A 5,883-nucleotide genomic window follows, 5' to 3' on the forward strand; every position below is an offset into this window, starting at 1 on the left:
TGTCTGTTTTGTCTTTTTGAAGTGGTTATGCGAGGCAGCAATTTCAGGTCTTTACCTATGCTGCCATCTTGGTTTCTCCAAACTTTAGTCTTATATTATTATTTTTGTACTAGAGGTTCAGTTCACGGATTCACGCACCGGTGGGGTCCCTTGGCCTGACCTGCACCCTCTAGCAATCCAGGACTCCTTGGGGGATGTCGGAAAGCTGGTTTCAGCCTGATGCACACAGGCCAGGCTGAGGGACCCCACAGGTGCATGAATCTGTGCACTGGGCCTCTAGTATGCATATAAGATCTTTGGTTAATCTCTTCCTGCCCTCCCCACTCCTCCCTTTCCTCTGAGATTCATCAGTCTGTTCCATGTTTCCATGCCTGTGTGTTGAACGTCTGCCCCCTGATGGTCATTGCATGTCATAGCTACTGGTTGGCCAGCTGGTTGGCCAGCCGGTCGGCCGGTCTGCTGGTCACTTAGGCATTTATATATATAGATTATTTTCCATAGGAACAACTGTAAACCTACTTTTCCCCCATCATGTACATGTATTAATGCAGCTTAAAACCATTTAACACATACCCATTGATCTGACAACTATAATCACTTTTCCCCTTATATCCCACATTTGGTTTCCTCATTCCAAAATTATTAAAACTTGTTAAATTTAGCTTTTATTTGTAAGTTGCCAATCTAGCGTTTCCAGATTGTTTTTGTACTCTTTTAAATCTTCATCTGTCATTTATTTGTTGTTATTTTTAAGAATAGTTTTATTGATGTTTTAGAGTGAGAGAGAGAGGGAGAAGAAACATCAATGTAAGAGCAACATCGATCAGCTGCCTCCTGTATGCCCCCTACTAGGGATCAAGCTCGCAACGTGGGCAGGTGCCCTGACCTGGAATCAAACCAGCAACCTCTTCATACACGGGAAGGCGCCCAACCAACTGAGCCACACTGGCCAGGCCTGCCATCATTTTTTTCTTAAAATACTTCTTGATTTAGAAACTCAAACTTTGAGGAAAAAGAGCTGAGGAATCTTAGGTTTATAAACTAAAAGAAACCCCCTCTGTGTCATGTTACATCAGAGTGAGGATAGATTTTTTTTACCATGAAGGAAAAGTAATTGACAAAGATGATAGCAGGTCTTTTCAGTATTCTGAGCTCAGCAGAAAACAGATAAGCTTTATTTTGCATTTTCAAGCGTGTTTTAGAATGTGTGCTAGAATCAGGTATTGTTCTTTCCTAATATTTTCCTGAAAACATATCAGTAGGTGCATAACACATGATATTATAGTTCTGACATTTTTAGTCATATATGTAGGTTTGGAACAACTTTCTATCTGGCAGTGAGGAAGAAAAATGTACTTCACTCCAAAGGCCATCCTTGATCTTAAGAGACCAAAGCACCACATATCAAAGAGATAAGAGGCAACCATAAGCCAAGATTACTGATTCTTGGCACAGAAGATGGACTTTCTACCCAGTTGGAGCCATAATTCAGCCTAATCCTAAACAGTGTTTACATATTATCCTCTAAAGTCAAGGATTTCCCTCCAGAGCTGAGCACAAATCAGTTGTGTGTTTCAAATATACATCATGTCGTGAAAGACCCACATTTCTTATTGCTTCCCAATTGGCATTTTAAATCCTCCTTCCCTTCCTAATCTCTCCCCACATTTAGCTCTCAGGTGAGTAATGTTTGCATAAACTAGGCAAATTTTTTAAAATATGTGCTTTTTAAGCTTTCTTGTTGGTGAGAGGAGCAGGATGAGGAAAATATATTTTTAGGTTTTTTAAGTTACTGAAGCACTCAGATTAGGAACAAATAAAGCAAGAAACTGATCAATAAGACGTAGGTGAGGACATAAGACATAAAACTATAACAGGTAGCAGGGTGCAATAAAGAGAGCATGGGTTTTAGGTTCCGACAGAACTCCGCTAGTAATAATGGATTCTTGCTTATTAACTGGGTGACCTTGGGCAGTAATTCTCAGAGCCTCGATTTCTTCAAATCTGGGGATAATTGTTATCTCAGAGGGTTGGATGACAATGAAGAAAACAGTTCTTAGCACAGTGACCTGCAAGAGACTGAATTCATTTTTTTTTCACCATCTGTCCACTGTGATATGTGGGGTAGGGAATGCCAAACCCTCTAAAATGGCTCCAGCATTCTTTTGCCTTTTCTCTAGAAGTAATAAAAATTGGAAAACAGCTTTGTTCCCTGAAAGTTGATATATGTGTATGGTAATAAAAAGTGATATCTCAATTGTTTACGGATTGTTTAACAATAATTCATAGGCAAGCTGGCTCCTGGCTGCTACAGACTCTCTAAGTAGTCTTGCTTCATTATATATAAAATCTCTTGGATAAACTTTAGTTCAAAGTCCACAAAAACATGCCTGCTCATGATGTGTTTTGTGCACTTCAGTTTTCTAGAGAACACAATGAATCAGTTCCTCTGAATATGAAAGTGATCTCACTGGGCACAAACCAAATGTAACCACAGTGGGACATACAAACAAAGAGGGGAGGCCCATAGGAGCATGTTTTATCTGCTGCCAAACTCATTTCTCCTGCTTCACAAAAGAGTATGGGGTTTTTAAATGCATGCGCTGCAAATGTGGGATCCCATGGAAGAAAATTTTAAAAAGATATTAACCCTGAACAGCTAGTTAATTCCTGGGAGCTCCTAGGCAGCAAAGGAACACATCAGTGCTGATGACAGCAAGCACATATTCCCAGCCATGAGAATTAGGTGTTCCCGGGTAGAGAGAATCTAATGTCTTCATATAACAGCAATCTAGAGTCTCCAGGATTCCAAGGGAAGGGAGTGCAGAGAAGGAGAATGAAGCAAGACAAGGTGGAGTGAGTTGGGTTCCAGTGAGTTCCCAACCTACACTTTTTACCCCGTCAATCCTCTCACCTATGCCTTTGCATCACCCCATCAGGGAGTCATTGATGCCCATTTGTATTCTAATCTGTTTTTGTTTCTTGTTACAAATGTCAGATACACTCATCCTATGGCTTGGGATAGACAACGTCTACTTGAATGTTTGCTCATTTTTCAATATTATAAATAACTTTTTAGCAAAGTTTTGAATAAATACTCCTCTTCCATTCTACATTGTGCTGACCCAGTAACTGAAATGTGATGTGTCATATTTGTCATGTGTGATGAAAAATACCGAGATTTCTAAACCAGTCTCTCCATTACATAAAGAAGTTAAAGGATCAGAATAAAGTTTTTCTGATTTAATATTGTATTAGGCAGCTTCCAAAGATGGCCCTCAATGATCCCTGCCTCCTGGTAGTTATGCCCTTGTATCATCCTTTGCCCTTGAATGTGGGCTGGATCTAGTGATTTGCTTCTAAAAGACTAAGGCAAAGGTGATAGGATGTCATTTCTGGGCTGAGGTTATAAAGACTGTGACTTGTACTCTTGTTGGACTCTGTTGTCTTCTTGGTTTGGATACTTTGATGAAGCAAGCTGCCATGTGCCAAGGAACTGAGGGTGGCCTCTAGTAAGGAACAGCCCATGAGAACTTTGATGACCAACTAATCAATGAGTGAATTAAAACCCAAATGAACTGGGACACAGATGACTGTAGCTCCAGCTGGCACCTTGAATGCAGCCTCATTAGAGACCCTAAAACAAAGGACCCAACAAGGCTTGCTTGGATTCCTGATCACAGAAACTCTGAAATAAGTAGTTTGAAATCACCAAGTTTAGGGCAATTATAGTATAGCAATGAAAAGCAATACAAGTGTCATCCTATTTTAAGTTTTAAGACTAAAATAACTACAGATAAATAACTTAGAGTAACTTTGCTCTTTTGTAGTTTATCTAATGTGAGTGACAGAATCAAGATAAATGCCTAGGACCACTTTGTAAAGCATTATAGTCAAACTGATCAAGAATAAAACAGGAAAAGAGGAATTTACATCATTCCTTATTATATTTATTAGATCTTTTGATTAGTTCATATATACCTGTGTCTCTATATCTGAAATAAATTTTTGAAAACACTACACCATGATATAGTCAGTGAAGAGTTCCAATATTTATCCACATATGCTGTCAATGAACTTAAGCAAAAGGTAGAATATTCAAAAGTCTAGTTAAGGCAAGTTATTAAGGATACCAATTGGCAGCAGGAGAAATAACAACTCCAACAGTTGAGTGATGAAGCAACTTTGCAGAGGAACTCATTGTGCATTTTGTAATGGTTGGAGGGAAAGGGGTGTTAAATATAAGCTGCCTCCAAGCAGACCATCACAATCAGCAAACCAATTTTAAAAGGTCACTACTTTTTTGGAACTAGATAATTCAATGAGACGTGAAACAATGGAGAATTAACCTAGTTATGGAACACGGACATTTCCAACTCTCTGAAGAGACTAAAATTATTTTAAGATAAAGTTTGCTGCTCTGGAAAATCCAGATATGATGCGGTTTCCCAAAGGAGGTCATGATCATGTCCTCTTTATGAAGTTACCATCTTTAGGGAAGAATGCACAGACCCTGGTAAAAGGATGAGGTGTAGTAGAATGATTATTGGTCCCAGTGTGAAAAGACTTATCCACTCACTTATTTTTTAGCTGTATGAGTCTGGACTAATAACCTTTCTAGCTTCATTTAAGTTATTTATAAATTTCAAATAATTCTTATCTAAAATTTCATATATATATGAAAATAAATATATATATATATATACATATATACATATACATATATATATATATATATATATATATATATATATACTTCAGAAAAGGAGAGGGAGAGATAGAAACATCAATGATGAGAGATCATTGATAGGCTGCCTCCTGCATGCCCACTACTGGGGATCCAGCCCGCAACCCCAGGCATATGCCTTGACTGGAATTGAACCATGACCTCCTGGTTCATAGGTCGACACTCAACCACTGAGCCACACCACTGGGCCTTATATACTATTTCAATGACTGGTTGGGAACTTCATTATCTATATATCTATATATCTATATATCTCTATATATAAAAGCCTAAGCGACCGTTAGGACCACACAATCAGAACAACCGGTCAACCAGTCACTGTGATGTGCACTGACCACCAGGGGGCAGATGCTCAATGCAGGAGCTGCCCCCTGGTGGTCAGTGCGCTCCCACAGCCAACCTCCCATGGCCCCTCCCCCAGGCTGGCCAGCCCTCCCCCTCAATAGGCCTCAATCACCAGCCAGGCCGAGGGACCCCACCTGTGCACAAATTCGTGCACCAGGCCTCTAGTATATAAATAACAGGTTGTCTCAAAAAAGTATACACATACATTTTTTAATAGCTCAACTGATGTTTCTTTTCAAATTTAACCCATTGGAATTAACAATTATTCAAAGTGTGTAAACATTTTTGGGACACCGTGCATTTATGTTAGGAGCTTTATAAACCCAAACTGAGACAAAAATCAATATGGGCATAATCAAGTACCTAAAGAAGCATAAGGTTCCTTGGGAGAAGCAACCTCAAAGTAACCCATGGTTGGATAGGCATTGCAAAGTCTATGGTTTAGATCTGAAACATTGCTTCAAACCTGCTGTTTCCCTGAATTCACCAGTCAATTCTCAAGCAGGTATAATGTGACTAAATTGTTGACCAGAACATATGTTCACTAACTCGTTATTTTTGAAACAAACTGTTCTACACTAGTAATTAAAAACCTAACTGTGTCCGTTTTTCTACCTGGTTGGTCCTCCTTTCAAAAATGTAGTTTTTGTGGTAATCTATTTTTAACTCATGCCAACAACTAGATCTACTAAGTATATATCAACATTTCACTCTGGAAGCCTGAGACTCCTGCCTTCTTAAAGAGCCACAGCTATACACACATATGCACACACACATCAGCCTACTTGGGG

The sequence above is a fragment of the Myotis lucifugus genome, unplaced genomic scaffold, assembly GCF_000147115.1.
Source record: "Myotis lucifugus unplaced genomic scaffold, Myoluc2.0 scaffold_80, whole genome shotgun sequence".
NCBI classification, from domain to species: domain Eukaryota; kingdom Metazoa; phylum Chordata; class Mammalia; order Chiroptera; family Vespertilionidae; genus Myotis; species Myotis lucifugus.